Genomic DNA, 19,215 nt, shown 5'->3' on the forward strand with positions numbered 1-19,215 from the left:
CTGAATCCCGAACAAGCGTCCCTCTAGCAGGTGAGAGCTGTGCAACCACCACAGGAGAGAAATCCTGGTTTTTGATGACAGGATTATCTTTCTGTGCATGTGTAGGTGTGACCCCGACCACTTGTCCAACAAGTACCACTGGAATACTCTGGCATGGAACCTGCCAAACTGTATGGCCTCGTAGGCCGCCACCATCTTCTCCAACAACCGAATGCACTGATGGATCGACACACTTGGTTTCAATATCTGTTTTACCATTTTCTGGATTACCAGAGCCTTTTCCAGTGGAAGAAATACTCTCTGAACTTCTGTGTCCAGAATCATCCCGAGGAAAGACAACCTTGTCGTCGGTTCCAACTGTGACTTTAGGTAATTTATGATCCACCCGTGTTGTTGGAGTATTGACAGAGAGAGGGATATGTTTTGTAATAACTGCTCCCTGGATCTCGCCTTTATCAGGAGGTCGTCCAGATAAGGGATTATATTGATTCCTTTCTGACGAAGAAGGACCATCATCTCCGCCATCACCTTGGTGAATACCCTCGGCGCCGTGGAGAGATCAAAAAGGTAACATCTGGAATTGGTCATGGCAATCCTGAATCGCAAATCTCAGATAAGCCTGGTGAGGAGGATAAATGAGAACATGCAGGTGAGCATCCTTTATGTCCGCCGATACTAAGTAGTCCCCCTCCTCCAGACTGACAATCACCGCCCGAAGTGATTTCATCTTGAACTTGAACCTTTTCAGGAAGAAATTCAGATCTTTTAGATTTAGGATCGGTCTGACAGAGCCGTCCGGCTTCGGAACAACAAAGAGGCTTGAGTAAAAACCCTGCCCTTGTTGTGACAACGGTACCAGGACTATAACCTCGTCTTGACATAATTTTTGGATTGCCGCTGTTACTGCTTCTCTCTCTGGCGGAGAAGCTGGCAAGGTCGATTTGGAAAATCGGCATGGGGGAACGTTTTGAAACTCTAGTTTGTATCCCTGGGATACTATTTGTAACACCCAGGGATCCAGGCCAGACAGAATCCAATCCTGGCTGAAGAGTTTGAGACGTGCCCCCACCCGAGCGGCCTCCCGCAAGGGAGTTCCAGTGTCATGCTGGGGATTTGGCAGAATTAGGGGTAGACTTCTGCTCTTGGGAACATGGAGCCGGTGTGGGCTTCTTTCCCCTTCCCCTACCTGCAAAGAAGGGGGAACCTCTTGCCTTTTTGTATTTATTGGGCCGAAAGGATTGCATTTGCGGGTGATAGGTCTTTTTTGCCGGTGCAGGCGTAGTGGGCAAAAATGTTGACTTACCTGCGGTAGCCGCCGAGACTAACGCATCCAGGCCATTGCCAAATAAGGCCTCACCTTTATATGGGAGAGCCTCCATGTTTCTTTTGGAATCTGCATCCGCGTTCCACTGGTGAGTCCATAACGCCCGCCTAGCCGATACTGCCATGGTAGCGGCTTGTGAACTCAAGAGTCCAATATCCTTCATTGCTTCCAGCATGTAGGCGGCAGCGTCCTTGATATTCCCTAACTTAAGGAGTATCTCATCTCTATCAATCGTGTCAATTTCTGATGACACGCTTTCTGACCATTTTTCAATTGCGCGACTCACCCATGCGCAGGCAATAGTGGGCCTGAGCAGTGTACCATTGGTAACATAAATGGATTTCAATGTCGTTTCCATTTTGCGGTCTGCCGGCTCTTTAAGAGAAGCCGTGCCAGGAGCAGGGAGAATTACCTTCTTTGTCAACCTGGAAAGTGCACTGTCTAACACAGGGGGTGACTCCCATTTTTTCCTATCTTCAACCGGGAAAGGATACGCTATGTGAATCCTTTTGGGAATACGAAATTTTTTATCAGGATTTACCCACATCCCTTCAAACAGAGCATTTAGTTCGTGTGAAGGAGGGAAAGTGACTTTGGATTTATTTTCCTTCCATAAATAAGCTTTCTCCTGAGGTACAGGAGTGCTTTCTGTAACCTCCAACACGTCCCTTATAGCCACAATCATATATTGTATACTTTTTGCCAATTTATGATCTATCTCTCTGGATTCACTATTGTCGACACAAGAATCAGAATCCGTGTCGGTACCAGTGTTTACAACATTTGCAAATGGTCTCTTATGTGACCCAGAGGGGCCGCCCGCATAAGGAATAACAGCATCCTGAAAAATCACATCTTCCACAGATTTTCTCCAGCATGCAGCCTTAGATTCAGACTTATCCAATCTACGGTTAATCAGATGCATACTGTCACCTAGCTCTTTCACCCATGCAGGCTCTTGGTGTGCCGGTAGCGCCACCACATTACAACTCTGTGTCCCTAAAATGGCTTCCTCCGGGGAGGAACTCCCTGCCTCAGACATGCCTCACACGTGTACACCACACTCACAGACACACTGGGACTTATTTTGGGGACAGACACACAGTAAAATCTGTCAGAGGGACACAGGATAGGAGCAGCCAGTTCACAAACCCAGTGCCAGTATTGCCTGTGAACACAGTATGTTCACAGCCCAAAAGCGCTTTTAAATAGTAATATACACTATCAAATGCACCACAATCGCTTTGTGCCCCGCCTTTATAGCACCCTGTACTTGTCAGAAGTGGAGAGGACCAGCGTGTTCCCTGCAGCCTGAGGAGAGGAGCGCTGAGTAGTGTGCTGGCTGCCTGAGGAAGAAGCTCCGTCCCTACAATGGCGCGTCCTTACACTCAGTATATTGACTTATTATTTATACTGGTGGGGGTAGGGCTGTGCCAGCGGCATCTTATGCCCCCTTTTCGCCAGTTTGAGGTATTTTTCCCGCCAGCCCCGCCGCACCTCAGCCGTCAGTTACTTGATTGAAGATCATTCTTCTCACTTCTGGCTCTGCGATGGGGGTGACGGCGTGCTGTGGGAGTGAGCATCTAGACACGGCTAGCGTTCAGTACCCTTCAGGAGCGAATGGTGTCCTTTCAGCCAGAAGCAGAGCCATGAAACTCTGAGGAAGTTAGTTCTGCTTCTGCCCCCTCAGTCCCACAAAGCAGGGAGTCGGATGCCAGCAGATCTCCCTGAAAATAAAAAACCTAACATAAGTCTTTTCAGAGAAACCCAGTAGAGCTCCTCAGAGTGCATCCAGTCTGCCTGGGCACATTTCTAAAACTGAGGTCTGGAGGAGGGGCATAGAGGGAGGAGCCAGTTCACACCCAATGAAAAGTCTTTAGAGTGCCCATGTCTCCTGCGGATCCCGTCTATACCTCCATGGTCTTGATGTCGTCCCCAGCATCCTCTAGGACAGGGGTGGGGAACCTTTTTTCTACCGAGGGCCATTTGGATATTTATAAAATCCTTCGGGGGCCATACAAGTCTGCCCCCGCGCGCCCCCCAAAAATGGGTGTGGCCATTTAAAATGGGACGTGATACACATATGCCCCCAATAGTGCAGTGCCAGATCCACAATTGCCCCCACAGTGCCAGGTATACAAATGCCCCTCACAGTGCCGGTATACAGATGCCCCCACAGTGCCAGGTATACAAATGCCCCCACAGTGCCAGGTATACAAATGCCCCTCACAGTGTCAGGTGTACAGATGTCCCCATAGTGCCAGGTATACAGATGCCCCCAAAGTGCCAGGTATACAAATGCCCCTCGCAGTGCCAGGTATACAAATGCCCCCACAGTGCCAGGTATACAAATGCCCCTCACAGTGCCAGGTATACAGATGTCCCCACAGTGCCAGGTATACAAATGCCCCTCACAGTGCCAGGTATACAGATGCCCCCCACAGTGCCAGGTATACAGATGCCCCCCACAGTGGCAGGTATACAGATGACCCCCACAGTGCCAGGTAAACAGATGGCCCGCCCCCATCCCGCTTACCGCTCCTTTCGGTGGGGACACGGAGGAGAGCGCGGATATGTTGGGCGGCGGCGTGTAAGACTTGAAACCAGCCGCCGGTTCGAGAGCCAATCAGAGCTCGTGGACCGGCAGCCGCGGCTCCTGATTGGCTGCCGGTCCGCAAGCTCTGATTGGCTCACGAACCGGCGGCTGGTTTCAAGTCCTTCAAGCCGCCGCCACCCGGCAATAGCCACGCTCTCCTCCGTGTGGTGACAGCTGAGACACGCTGCCGCCGGACTGTGCGGCGGCGTGTCTCACTGAGAGGAGCGGGTGGGCCGGACCAAACGGCTTTGCAGGCCTTATACGGCCCGCGGGCCGGAGGTTCCCCACCCCTGCTCTAGGACGTATGAGAAATTCCCTTAGGTGTGGTATCCGCACAAGGCTAGTTTGGGAGATTAGGGGATGGACAGTCTTTACTAACACCTAGGTGCTGTTGAATAGATGAAAGCCGGAACTGGTCAGCAGATGTAGTACAGAGGCTGAGCGTACTGTAGAATGAATGATATTTGTAAACTGACGGTTTTGCCGGATGAAACGGATGATGAAGAACTGTGAATGAAGTGCAGATAATCCAGTATAAATAGCAGAATTTGAATGACACTGGAGATGCTAGAGATCGATGAATTGAGAAACTCAGATGACTTGAATACTGTTGATAACAGGAACACCGATGGCGGAGCACCGATGACAATAGGTAGCTGAACACCACTGGAAGCCCAATGCTGGAAGCTGGTGTGTTTTGGAGCACTGCCAATAGCAGAAAGCAATGAGGATACTATGGAGTCAGGCAGGCACCGCAGGGTGGTGATTGGTGCAGATCTCTGTAGAACTGGAGACTTCAGGAGCTGGAATACCTGGTACACAGATAGAATCACAGAGAGCAAAGACAGGATACACTGGTGAGGACAACCAAAGCACTGACAACTTCCTGGTCTATCATCAGTCTCTTTATACCCTCAGCAGTGCAGGGATTGGATCAGCAATCAGGCAGAGCTCAGCCGGACTGTAGATTGGTGGGAATAGCATCACATGATTAGGACCAACATGGCTGCGCCCATACTGGTTCTTGGAGGGAAACCTGGTTTGTAATTCCATGTGGAACTTTCACAGTAATGGCGGCCGCAGGACACAGAGAATGTTAAAACTGTACAGCAACCTCCCAGCGCCAGCGGCGGAAGCTACCGCAGATGAGAGGCACCGCACAGACATGTAGTGCTTTACTGTAGTAATCGCGGCAAAGGCTGCAGCTGACAGGGGACGCCACACAGATCCGTCCACGCACTGAAGCGCAGCAATGGCGCCGGAGGCCGCAACTGACAGGAGATGCTATGCAGAGCCGACCAAGTGCTGAGAGGCCGCAATGAGCTAGAAACGCCTTTCCATTTAAGAGTTCTTTGTGACAGCACCTGCAGACTGGTAGAAAGGAATTATGAAGCAAGGACATTCAGCAACATGACTGAGACCCGGCCCTGGAATGCTGAGCCAGTGTCAGATGACACCTGAAAGGTAAAAAATGATGTCCAGTAGTCCGGATCGTGACAGCTTGTATATGAGCAATGGGTCTTGATAAAAGTGCTCACGCACTGAAACGTTGACTACACCTACCTGGCTGTGCCTGAATTTTTTATCCAGTATTCAGTCCCGGAGTGCCATCCACTCAATATATTTCTCCCTTGGAGCGGCACCCGGGCAATCCACTACTATTGGGGTGAGTGCAGGACACTATCTGCTGTGTGTGTATATATATATATCTATATATATATATCTGTACACACACACACACACACACACACACACACACACACACACACACACACACACACACACAACAAGGGCTACCCTAGGTGCTAAGTGAAAGAACAAAGAGCTGCACCTCAAGATGAACCTTCTGTTAGATAAGGCTCAAAGATAACAAAAATGAAACACAGATCTGAGGGTGCTAATTAACAATACCTAATTAACATATAAACAGTTTAAAAGATCAGTTTTGATATTTATTTATATACATACAATATAGCAACATCACGATATCACAGAAATATAATTCAAAGTATTATCTGATTAGAAATCCATTAATGATACAGTCCTTTATCAGCATGTGGCATAAGTGGACTCAATGCTTGAAAGATTCATTCTTTGTCAGCATGGATGGAAACAATGCTTGAAAAAATCTAATGCGTTTTGTCCCTACTGGGACTTCCTCAGGGGTATTATTTCTAAATGATAAACAATGGACAATAAGGATTATAGTAATTTAACTATACATACCAAATGCTGAATAATTTAAGAGAGTCCTGAAGAGGCATGTGCATTACTGTATGTATCAATATGTATGAATATAAAACCTAAAAATATATTAAAAAGTTTTTTCTTAAAAAAAATCTATAAAAAGAAGTCTCTAGAGGTGAAAAAAGGAGTTCGAGGATGAACAGGGGAGGAAGGTAACAAAATAACACATACCAAGTTACTTTGATAGGTAACTTAATAGCGTGATTCCATGTTTACATGGAATCCAACAGATAACAGTTCAGAATATGGTCAGTTAAGTGACCTGTATTGAGAAGAGAATTAGGGCTTAATCAGTAAAAAGCCAAAAGGGTGGTTTTGGAACTTAAACAATGGTTTGCAAAAAAAAAAAAGGAGGACAATACATACCGATCTTAGGTAAAAGGAAAGTTTAACCCTGACTCTATAGAAGGGTAGTAACCAACTTCATATGGCCGCACCACAGCTAATAATCCTAAAAAGTTGATTAACAATTTGGAAGTAATTAGTACCTTCGAATATACTCAATTAAATCTTATTTCTAGTATATAACTCATGATTGGTATATAGGTATAAATAAAGAGAGGATATCTCTCAAAATCTATTATAATTATAATTATAGTTCATATTTGGACATTAGATAAAAAATATATTGATAGTTCCTAACATGCCAATATAAACCGGATTTGTTTTACCAAGGTATAAATGCATAGAAAACTATACAAATGTGAACAGACACTTTATAAATATATAAATATAAATAATCCCAGTGTCCATACATGAAAACGAGTTTTATGGTAAGAACTTACCTTTGTTAAAACTCTTTCTGCGAGGTACACTGGGCTCCACAAGGATTGGACAATGGGGTGTAGATTAGGATCTTGATCCGAGGCACCAACAGGCTCAAAGCTTTGACTGTTCCCAGAATGCACAGCGCTGCCTCCTATATCACCCTGCCTCCCAGCACAGGAGTTCAGTTTTAAGTTTACCAGCCCAATGCAGTAGCAGGAAAAGAGACGACAACAGTTAGTAGCCACATACACCACACTCTCATGACAGGAGAAGTGTCAGCGGCTAATGCCATACCAACCCAAAGAAGCTAAGTGCGTCAGGGTGGGCGCCTTGTGGAGCCCAGTGTACCTCGCAGAAAGAGTTTTAACAAAGGTAAGTTCTAACCATAAAACTTGTTTTCTGCTGCGGGGTACACTGGGCTCCACAAGGATTGGAAAATGGGGATGTCCTAAAGCAGTTCCTTATGGGAGGGGACGCACTGTAGCGGGCACAAGAACCCGGCGTCCAAAGGAAGCATCCTGGGAAGCGGCAGTATCGAAGGCATAGAACCTTATGAACATGTTTCCGGAAGACCACGTAACCGCCTTGCACAATTGTTCAAGGGTCGCACCACGTTGGGCCGCCCAAGAAGGTCCAACAGACCGAGTAGAATGGGCCTTAATGTGAACAGGAGCAGAGAGACCAGCCTTCACATAAGCATGTGCAATCACCATCTGGCCAGGGTCTGCTTGTGAGCAGGCCAGCCACGTTTGTGAAATCCAAACAAAACAAAGAGAGAATCAGATTTTCGGATAGAAGCAGTTCTCTTCATATATATACGGAGAGCCCGTACCACATCCAAAGACCGCTCTTTGGGAGACAAATCAGGAGAGACAAAGGCCGGAACCACAATCTCCTGATTAAGGTGAAACAAAGAAACCACTTTAGGTAAATATCCGGGACGAGTCCTAAGAACCGCCCGATCACGGTGAAAAATCAGATATGGGGAACTACAAGACAAGGCACTGATAATGCTGAAATATCCTTAGGAAAGAAAGCTATACCTTAAACACACCTTAAATACACTTTACCATGGAGCCGCTGCAGCCGCTGTACTTAACACACACTCTGCACACTTTGTACGTTATTAGCGTACAAAGTCCCATACTGCGTACGGACTTCGCGTACAAACGCCGCGCTGACGGTACAAAGTACTCGCAGCGCGTACACACCCAGAGATACACCCCAAACCCTGAACAGTTATGCAATGCAATGAAAATACTCTTTAAACCTTAGCAGGGCAATGAAGACACGACACCAATTGTGATTTTACCGCTGGGTTCCGACACCTCAGTGGATTATTGCTAAAAGAGGGGTTACAATACAAACAATACAATATAATATAACAGAGTAAATGGCTACATTCAATGGTACCTACGTGAGTAGATTCGCTTGTGCTTCCCGGCCCGGTCATCTGATAGATAACTTTGTGAGTCTTGTGTCAGACAAGGCCTGCAGCAGCTCTCTTTATACAATTCTTCCAAAAAGCAATACAATAGATACTGTAATCTCTTTGTCCATTGGACACAGGAATGCACATTTACAGTACAGGAGACGTCATAGGTCGGTTTGAATAGGTAGGCGATGTCTTTCCCAACTGCTCTTGTGGGTGGTCTCCTCTGGATTCCCGCCGCATACATAATGTACAGTAAATACAGTTTATATCTATATTTTGCTCCTGCACATAACCATCCGCAGGAACATGCGATCTTTCTCAAACCAACACCGGAATGTTACCCTTAAAATACCCTTCAGCTGGATACCAAACACCACCTTATGACCTTGTTCTGTCCCCTCCTATTCTGTAAAGGTGAATCCCTTTGTTCTGTTACCATTTAAACTGTTGTTACTTTCTGATGTGGTGCAGGGATACTACAGATGTGTCCACTTACATCTTTGCTTTTTTACAAATTTGGCACAACATGCAAAACACGGCTAAGCTGTTTATCACAAGTAGCGAGTGGATGAATTTAAAAAATTTTGTTTGCCATAATAGAATATGTATAAAGTAACATATTAAAGAAGCAAATTAAGAAAAATCACAAGGCATGGCTAAATCTCAGAGTCTAAGGCATGCAAAACTGTGCCATACATGGCGGGATACAGCAAAGATGTATGTGGACACATCTGTATGTGTACATTTTGCACTATTTGGATTAAATATGTAATGTGTTTTGATAGCCTTCCGTGCGTTCACAAACTCTACCGTAAATACTCATACCACGCGCTAATGCGCAGGACCGCGGGAGCGACCATACGCAAATTGCGGCTATGCACACGCACGACAGAACAAGTGCACGCAGGGAGGCCGTTTGTGTGTAGTTTGTACGTGATGTGTGTACTGCAATATTTTTCAACTTTGACGGTCCACCCTTTGGCAGTCACCAATAACTGCCACTATCTAATCACTAAACTTAAAAATATCTATACAATATCTACAGAAGCTTTGATGATCGGAGAGAGTTGTAGGTGGGAAATGTATGACCTAGTGGGATAGTAAAAAGCATGTATGTATGAATCCATGTCTGAGGGGCATGTATCTTCGTGCCGTATATGTTCTAAATAAGCTTCGAGGTATTGCGAAGTATACATTAAATCCTTCTCATCCCATACTAAGGGTCTGTAAATGGGCCAACAAACACTACCGAGCTCTTTTCGGCTTCTTGTTCCAACAAATGGGGTGCACATTTATTTGATGATACATGGAGGGGGAACATATGTGAGTGCTAGTATGTGGATATCACCTGTTGACTATGTGTGCCATTAACTGGAGGTTGCAGAGATGAAGATAAGACACATATCTAAAATACATTCACATAAACTTTTTGGGTAGGGCTGATGTTTTTTCCGGATGGATGTATCTGGGCAGAGGGGGAAGCAAAAGAAAAACGGGTGAAAGAAACAGGCCATGAAATTCATTTGCAATCCTTATCATAACACGGTCTCTATGGATGGGTCATAAATTACATCTGCTGCTATAACAGCGCCCTTGCTCCTTAGACTCATCAACTTTGTGCCGTGCTTGCGCCGCGTCAGAATTCAAACACACCTAAATATCAAACCAATAATTATGACAACTCCCAGGATACAAAGGAGAAACTTCCCTACACTCACAATAACATTTGAGCCCACTCTCCTAAACCTGAGAACCAATTTTGTGGGTTCAACCATGAGACCCAGCCGGTCAGTTCATTACTGACAGTCGCCAAGGTAAGGTTGTGTTTCCTCCTGAACTCCCACTTCAACTGCAAGATATCGTCCATCTTTTGATCGATAATCTCTGTTGGGTCGTCAGATCTGTTCGTAATATACGTACAGCACTTCACCCTATTTTGAGTTGCCAGAGTAACACAGTACCCACCTGTCACGGCTGTGATATAATTTAGGACCATCCTGTGCTGAATCAGTTCCTTCTTGTAAGCTTGTAACTCCCTTCCCGTATACCTGATGGTGTCGTCATACATCTCAGTGATATTATCTATCAAGTTCGCTAGCGCATGGATATACCTATAATTTATAATTCCTCTGGCAGTACGGGTGATGTCTAATGCGAGAAGGAATTGAATCCCGGTGGATTCGTGGATCAAATCAGAGGCTGCGTGCTCTGTCCTATATATGAGGTGTCTCTTGATGATGTGTTCATAGTGAGTATGAGTATAAGGAGCCTGAGCACTGCGGTGAACATCTTTCATCTTATCATGGGTTATGGTCATGACCTCTGGCAGTACTCTCCCAATATAACACAATCCCTCTGAGCTCAGGGCAAGCCACTTGTATGCCTTCCTCACACATATGAAATAGGCATCATCTAGGAGAACATAGGGGACAAAATATAACATCACCATATTACAAACTTTCCAAGTGAAGAAACCAATTCCTAGTTCTCCCATCTGCTCAGTACAAGTATTGGGCTGGATGATATGAGCACAGTACCCTGGTGATACTTTTCCAACCCACATGGTCTTGCTTCCACGAGTATACCTATACCGGAAATACCTTCCACTGTTGGCTATTTGGCGTACAAGTTCAGAGTCTATGGGTATCCTATCAGCTCTGTGTGAATAGGTCATTGTTTGGTTATTCCACGTCACTTCCCAATTTCCCAGTTTTCGGTAATTGGAAATATTGAAACATAATAAGGATCTGTCTACATGATACTGGTGGAGCTTCAAACTAGGGGGCCTAGAGATATTGAATTTCTTGTCCACCGGTCTCCCACCCCGTAATTCGAGTACCTCATCTATTGCTAAAGGGTACGGTACTAATCCTGACTTGCTCTGACCTTGAGGTACCTGTGAGCACACCCAGCATTCTGTCTGGTTTAAGACCTTACCCACTAGTGAGTGGTAATCACTCAACGGATGATAGTCCATGTCGATATTAAGGTTGGACTGACATCTCTGGATGCACCCATCCTCAACTATATTCTCACAATTCCTACAAATGCAATATTCATCAGACAATAACCCCTCACAGTGCCTCCGAGCTCCTTGACTACCAGAGCGCTTACTGATGCCAGCCTTTACCAAAATGATGTGCTGATCCTGAGATCCTACAAATTCGTACTTGCCATCAGAACCTATTCCAGATCTCTGCTCGACCTCTCTCGGACACTCACCAAAACAAACTGTCCTTATCAAAACCAGAATTACTAACAGAACCCGAAACGCAGTCTCTTGTGATCGATCCATTTTGTTAGGGGAAAGGAGGAAAATAAGAAGGAGAAAAGGAAGGAAACAATGTAGGGGAAGGTGAAAAAAAGAAAGTGGACGACAACCGTTCTATCTCTTGTTACTCTCTGTGCTCAGATGCCCTTCAACAGTCCTGCCTCTCAACTTTCCCGGAACAGACACTCCAGTGATATGAGATTCTCTACACTCTGCTCTTTGTCACGAGTTCTCTCCGGGTCAGCGACCTTCTTGCAGTGGGACGAGTCGATCCACGTCTCTCTTTCGGCGACTTTTAATGCTGTTGTGCTGGTTAACAAGACTTGATATGGTCCTTCCCACCTGTCTATGAGGCAACCTGAGCGTAAGAAATTTCGAATCATCACTTAATCCCGAGGTTCAATGTCATGACAATTACTGTTCGGTAGGTCAGGAATCACCAGCTTTAAATTTCTTTGTTGATTTCTCAGCTGCTGGCTCATCCCAACCAAATATTTCACAGTCACTTCATTATTACATTTCAAATCATCCTGGGGGTCTATCATTACATGAGGTTGTCGACCAAAAAGTATTTCAAAGGGTGATAGGTTAAGGGGAGACCTGGGAGTGCTTCTGATGCTGTACAACACTAGTGGCAAAGCTTCTGGCCACGACAATCCAGTTTCAACCATTAATTTGCTCAGCTTGTTCTTAATAGTGCTATTCACTCTCTCCACCTTTGCACTCGCCTGTGGACGGTACGGAGTATGCAGCTTGCTATTAATTCCCATCAGTTCGCACATGACCTGAAAGACTTTACCTGTAAAATGGGTACCCCTATCAATTTCAATTATTCTAGGAATACCATATCTACACACAAATTCCTGCACAATTTTCTTTGAAGTGAACGTAGCAGTATTTGTGGCAGCAGAGAACGCTTCTACCTAATTTGAAAATACGTCAATACAAACTAACACATATTTTAAATTCCTACAGGGTGGTAACTGTATGAAATAGATTTGTATTACCTGAAAAGGGCCATCTGTCGAAGGGATATGGGATGGCTCTGTTGGTATTGACTTTCCAATATTCTTCCTCAAGCAAGTAAAACATGTCATTGCTGTATTAACTGCCTGAGCAGAGAATCCTGGCTCACACCAGTAGGCTCTCACCAGCTTACACATACCCTCTTTACCCAGATGAGTCAGACCGTGTGCCGCCTCAGCTAAGCTTGGAAGATATGCTTTGGGGCTACTGGCTTACCTTGTCCACAGTCCCGAGGATTCCTGCCCATATCCCTTTGACCTCCAGACTGCCTTTTCCTGTAGAGAACACAAATCTTGCATTTCAATTAATTGTTGTGTATTGATCGTGTTAAATGTCATCAGTGATGTGATGTTCATTTGTATGGGTGTGCTGGCTGCTGATTTAGCAGCTTCATCTGCCCGGCTGTTACCAAGTGAAATTGGGTCTTGGTTGTAAGTATGTGCTTTGCACTTGATAACAGCCACTCTGTCTGGTTCCTGTATCGCTGTTAGAAGTCTTTTTATGTGGGATGCATGCGCTACAGGTGTGCCAGCTGCCGTCATGAAATTTCTGAGGCGCCATAGGGCCCCGAAATCATGCACCACTCCAAAGGCATACCTAGAATCTGTGTATACATTAGCTGACTTACCCTTGGCCAATTCACACGCTCTGGTTAGGGCAACCAACTCAGCAACTTGTGCTGAGTGCGGTGGGCCCAGGGGTTCAGCTTCTATGATACCTCTGTCGTCTACAATTGCGTATCCAGTGCACAGGTCTCCCGAGTCCGTCTGTCTGTGGCAACTACCGTCAGTGTAAAAGGTAAAGTCTACCCCTTCCAGTGGGTTGTCACTGATGTCAGGTCTCGCTGTGAAAGTCTGATTCAGGTATTCCATACAATCATGCGTATCAGTGTCTGCACCAAATCCTCCTTCACCATCATTCTCATCCTCCACCCTTTGTGCCTGTCCAGGCACACTTGGCAAGTAAGTTGCAGGATTTAGTGAGCTGCATCTCTTAATGGTGATGTTTACAGGGGCCATCAGTGATAATTCCCACTTTGTAAACCGAGCAGATGAGACATGTCTGGTTTGGGCGGAGTTCAGTAAGGCTGATACTGCATGAGGTGTATGGATTGTCAGGTTGTGTCCTAACACTACGTCCTCGCTTTTACTTACTAGCAAAGCTATCGCTGCAACACTTCGCAAGCATGTGGGGAGAGACCGCGCTAGTGTCCAACTGTGCACTGTAGTAAGCTACCGGCCTGCTGGCATCACCATGTCTCTGGGTTAAAACTCCTGCCGTGTACCCTGCACTTTCTGTACCGTATAATTCAAAGGGCTTCCCATAATCTGGCATACCTAATGCAGGTGCCTGTGATAGGCACTGTTTGAGTCTCTCAAATGCCAGTTCGGACTCATCTGTGTGCGAGACCCGTTCTGGTTTGTTTGAAGAGACCATTTCTTGCAAAGATTAAGCCAGTACAGAGAACCCTGGAATCCAGTTTCGACAGTACCCACACATTCCAAGGAAAGTGCGGATCTGTTGCTGTGTTTGTGGTAGAGTCATGTCGCGAATCGCCTGTATTCTATCAGCGGTGAGGTGTCTAAGTCCTTGAGTCAAGCAATGTCCCAAATATTTTACCCTGGTCTGACACAACTGCAACTTATCCTTTGAAACCTTGTGTCCCATTTGGGAAAGATGAAACAGAAGCTGTTTCGTGTCTTTCAAGGATGATTCGAGTGAATCAGACCACAACAATAAGTCATCGACATACTGTATTAGCACTGATCCACTCTCAGGTTGAAATTATTGTAAACAGTCATGCAAGGTCTGGGAGAAAATACTCGGGCTGTCAATGAAGCCTTGGGGAAGACGAGTCCAGGTGTACTGTACTCCTCTGTATCTAAATGCAAAGAGGTATTGGCTGTCAGGGTGCAGAGGGACAGAAAAGAAAGCAGAACAGAGGTCAATAACAGTGAAAAATTTCGCAGTAGGGGGAAATTGCATGAGGATGAAAGCTGGATTGGGAACTACGGGGAATTGGCTCTCAACTATCTTGTTTATCCCCCTTAGATCCTGCACTAGCCTGTAACCCCTCCCCCCACTCCTTTTCACAGGGAAGATGGGACTATTGGCAGTGCTGGACGTCCTGACTAGGATGCCCTGTTGTAGCAACCGCTCTATGACGGGGTACACTCCTAATTCTACCTCTGGCTTCAGAGGATACTGAGGGATTTTTGGAGCTATCCTACCATCTTTTACTTGCACTACTACTGGAGCTACATTCGCCATCAATCCAGTGTCTTGTCCATCTTTGGTCCAAAGGGAACCCGGTATTTGTGAGATCATTTCCTCTACCTTTGATGGACACTTGTCTATAACAGCAGAGTGCGACATTAGCCTTTGTGGGGTGTCTAATATATCTTGCACTTCTTGAACGTGATTCTCGGGTATATCCAAGAAGACACCCTCAGGAGTACAATATATGACACACCGCATTTTACACAATAAATCTCTGCCGAGCAGATTAGTCGGAGCCGATGCAGCCAGCAGAAAAGAGTGTTTGGTCTGCAGGGGCCCTATCGTAATCTCTGCCGGTCTACTCAAAAGAGTAGTGTTGCACCGTTCCTGTTACTCCCATTGCCGAAATTGTTTTACCCGTGGTTTTTATACCTACAGTCGAATTTAGCACTGACCTGGCCGCCCCTGTATCTACAAGAAAAGGTAATGGTACACCAGCTACATCAATCGTGACCTCAGGTTCACTACCAAGGCTAGCAATCAACTTCACTGGCTGCAGACTACAGGTGTGGCCCAACCCCTATTGTGTGGTGAGACCATCCCGCAGCGCATTGGCAGCTACGATATGTGGGGGAGGTAGCTGAGAATTTCCGGAGGTCTGCCCATCTCTCCTTGGTGGGTACCTCCTTGTTTCCCCTCTATGTGGCTCATAACTTCTCCTATGTGGTCCCTAATTCCAATTATGTGAGTAGTAGTGTGGTTCGTATTCTCTGTCTAGGGGTCTATCTTGGCTATGTGCTCTACTACTCTTACAGTCTTTGGCAAAATGCCCTTCCTTTCTACAAATGTAACATGTTCTAGGTCTGTCCCGAACAACAGGGGTCCGGGTTTTCAGCTGATGGGGTTTTGCCGTAAGGGCCTGTATACTTACCGTCATCAGTTTTTCCCCCTGTGTTTAATGATATTCCTATCATGCTCGATAGCGGACTCTCTCAATGCAGCCACCGAGATACCTCTCCAGTTTGGTAGAGAGGTCTGTACCCTTGTTCTAAGTGCGTCCTTCAACCCGTCCATTAATACTGAAACAGCTACCTCCCTATGATATACATTGTCTCTAATGTCCTCGATCCCAGTGTATCTAGCCATTTCCTGCAGTGCTCGATGGAAATATTCGGATGCCGTTTCACCTTCCTTTTGTCTTATGGAAAAGATTTTATTCCATTTGACAACAGTAGGAAAATATATTCCTAATTGCAGATTGATTTGTCGTACATTCTCCTGAGTGTACTCATCAGTGAGAGGTACTTCTGCGTCTAAGTTGCAATCAGTTATAAATTTTGCGGGGTCAATATTGGAGGGTAAACATATCCGTAGCACTGTTCGCCAATCTTTGTTTGTGGGTTCGGTGGCGTTACCTAACTCTTTAATGAACCTCTGGCATGCGACTAGATCTTTTCTGGGATCGGGAAATTCTGACATAATTGACCTTAATTCTGTCCGGGACCAGGGACAATGCATGGCAATGTTCCTGACGGGAGTTACTCCCTGAGCGTCAGTTTTCCCATTGGGGACTGCGATCACCCTGACAGGATTTAATTCAATTACATCATTTTGATTTGACTCTACAATGTGAGGTGCTATTGTCTCTGCATAATGTATGGTAACGTACTTACCTGTGGACACGACCTCACTTATTCCTCCACTAGGGGGCCTGACTACTGCTCTTGTTGGTTGGGCCGTGCCCACCTGAGTGTCTTGTATGGTGGCTGCTAGAGAGAGTGCCAATATCGTGCTGGGCTCATCTTCTTGTTCGCAGTCCTGGGGAAAATTTTAAACAGGGTACAACTGGCAAGGGTTAGCGTTAGTACATTTTGCAATTACACTCCTTTTCTGTACCAATGTATCATTGCCTGTAGCCATTTTCTCCCCAACAATATATGGTGGTGGTGGTGCGGTCACCATTGTTTTCCCGCTAGGTTTGGAACCTGCTGCGCAAGCTAATTCCCTTTGCATATCCCCCTCCTGTTGCCATAAATTTAAACAGTCTGTATGTTTAATCCTTTGTTTCTTGGATTTTATCAGATTTATCCTTAACCTTAAGTTCTGTAATACCTCTGGTTCAAAGCTGCCAACTCTAGGGAATGGTTCCCTATCATTGTTAGTCATACATTTCCACTCATTGCATAAAAATTCTGTGTGTGAACCATATTTTTCACACATGATAAACCTTGCTGAGTCTTTTGGCCACAATTCTGCCTGAACCCTGTCTAAACGTCTCTTACTTGAGCAACTGTCTCCCATATTTGTGGGTCTCTTCTAATAATTAAAAAAAAAATTCCAACAAACACCAAAATACTCAATATAAGTAGACGGTGAAAGTATACCCGAGCTCCTTCCACTCGCTCTCGCCCACGCTGGCCAGTACAACGATACACTGTTGGTAGCGGATCGCAATGTACCCAACTTAGGGCTCCTATCAGACCTTACACCGTAATTTCTTTCGGTGGAAGTTCTGTTTGGAATATTTTCCTGAGAGAGGCAGTGAAAATTTCCTTTTCGGTATCTTTCAACTGGAATTGTTTGTAGGGTGAAAAACAGAGAAATTAGATAACTATCTTTCACCCTTTCCAGTGAAGCCCACCAGGGAGATTTCCCGAAGTTATCAAAGAAAAACCCCTTTGTCTATACAATCATGTCTGCGTATGCTCTTCCACAGCGCATATGACACAATTATATCACGTTGCGCTGTGCAGAACAAACGGACATGTGATGCAATAGCACAGCCTATAGATACTAGTTATCTATATGCCCTACGATTGCTGTAGACCACCTAGCCTAGACCACTTCAGACCACTAAGAGTTGTATGGGATACCTCTCAGTCCACTAAGACCACCTAGTTAATAACGCAGGGTTGCGAACCCTACACCACCGGGCCTCTACTAAACCAGTGTGTCCACCTAGACCACCTAGCTTAGACCACCTAGACCACTTCAGTTCTTGGGTTCAGTATCCACTCACTCCTGCATTCGCTCACTCAAATACACTTTATTTTCTGTACAGAAAATTAGGATTCATTCAAGTTGGCAGCTTTACCCCCAGAGGCAATTTAAAAAAAAATATTTATACTAAATTTTGTTTTTATACTAAATTTCTTTAGAAACCGGGTGGTTTGGTGCTATTGTAGCATGGCTACTGTCCCACCTTTAAACTAAACGAACCTATCGTGTGGTTTTATTATGCGCGCACAACCCTACGCAAGCTTGCATAATTACACAACCGTGCGTACCTCTATGCCACGTGTGCGGCCTTGTGCTACGTGCACGTTTTTGTATGCTGTCCTCACGTTCCGTACCACGTATACCAATGTGCGTACGCAATAAAACAGATCACAACTTCTATAAATGTGAGCAAATAAAACTACTATTGCCCACTAAACACAACACAGTTTCTTTCTGTATAAACCTTTACAACTAGGCCAGACTGTGTTTGTGCTTTACGCTTACTTCCTTAAATATATATATATATTTTTTTAACTATATAGCAACAAATATCTTCGGTTTCACACAAGTCTAAATGAATCTAGCAATCTGAATGTTATGGCAACAATGTGAGAGAGTATGCAAAGAGTATGGGTGCTGTGTACGGTTTTGGCGCCAAAAAGAAATTCACAGATTTTAAACAGCTTTTTTCCTGTTTACCTTACGGGTTCTACCAGCATCTCTACAAACCTGTTAGGATCTCCTGCTCTGTGCTGCCACATCGCCATGGCAACCAGGAGGCAAGTGTTAGCGAAATAACCTGAGCGCAGATGATACTCCGGTCCGGGTTTTTACTGTGTAGTGGTTACAGGCTCTGTGCACGGCAGGGAATCCGGCGCTGGTTTTGTGCTCACAGTCTGTGAGGTCTGAGTGGGGCGTGGACAGCACCTGCTATATAAACCATCCTCTCAGGCTAGGCAAATGCTGCTGAATCTTTGTTTGTTAGTCAGTTCCAGAGAGTTAGCTAGTACTGTGTGACTTTGTATTTACTTGTTGCTTACTGCGAATAGGCCTTGGGATTCGGTACTTCATTCTGCCAATCCGGACCTAGCAGTAAGACTGGAGTCAGTTGTGTGACCTGCTGGGGTTCTTTTGCTATTCTGTGAACCCAGCAGGTTTGCGGCTGTACTCTCAGACCTGCTTGCTTAATCCTCCTTCACTGTGCAGGGCGTCCAGGTGTCAGTTTAGTGGCAGTAAGCTGAACCTGTGCCCTGCAAGTGGGGGTTAGGATTGTGGATACTCTCCTTGTGTCTATATTTCTATCTCTGACCAAGGAGTTTATTCCCACA

Source organism: Pseudophryne corroboree, chromosome 1, assembly GCF_028390025.1.
Source record: "Pseudophryne corroboree isolate aPseCor3 chromosome 1, aPseCor3.hap2, whole genome shotgun sequence".
Classification (NCBI taxonomy): Eukaryota; Metazoa; Chordata; class Amphibia; order Anura; family Myobatrachidae; genus Pseudophryne; species Pseudophryne corroboree.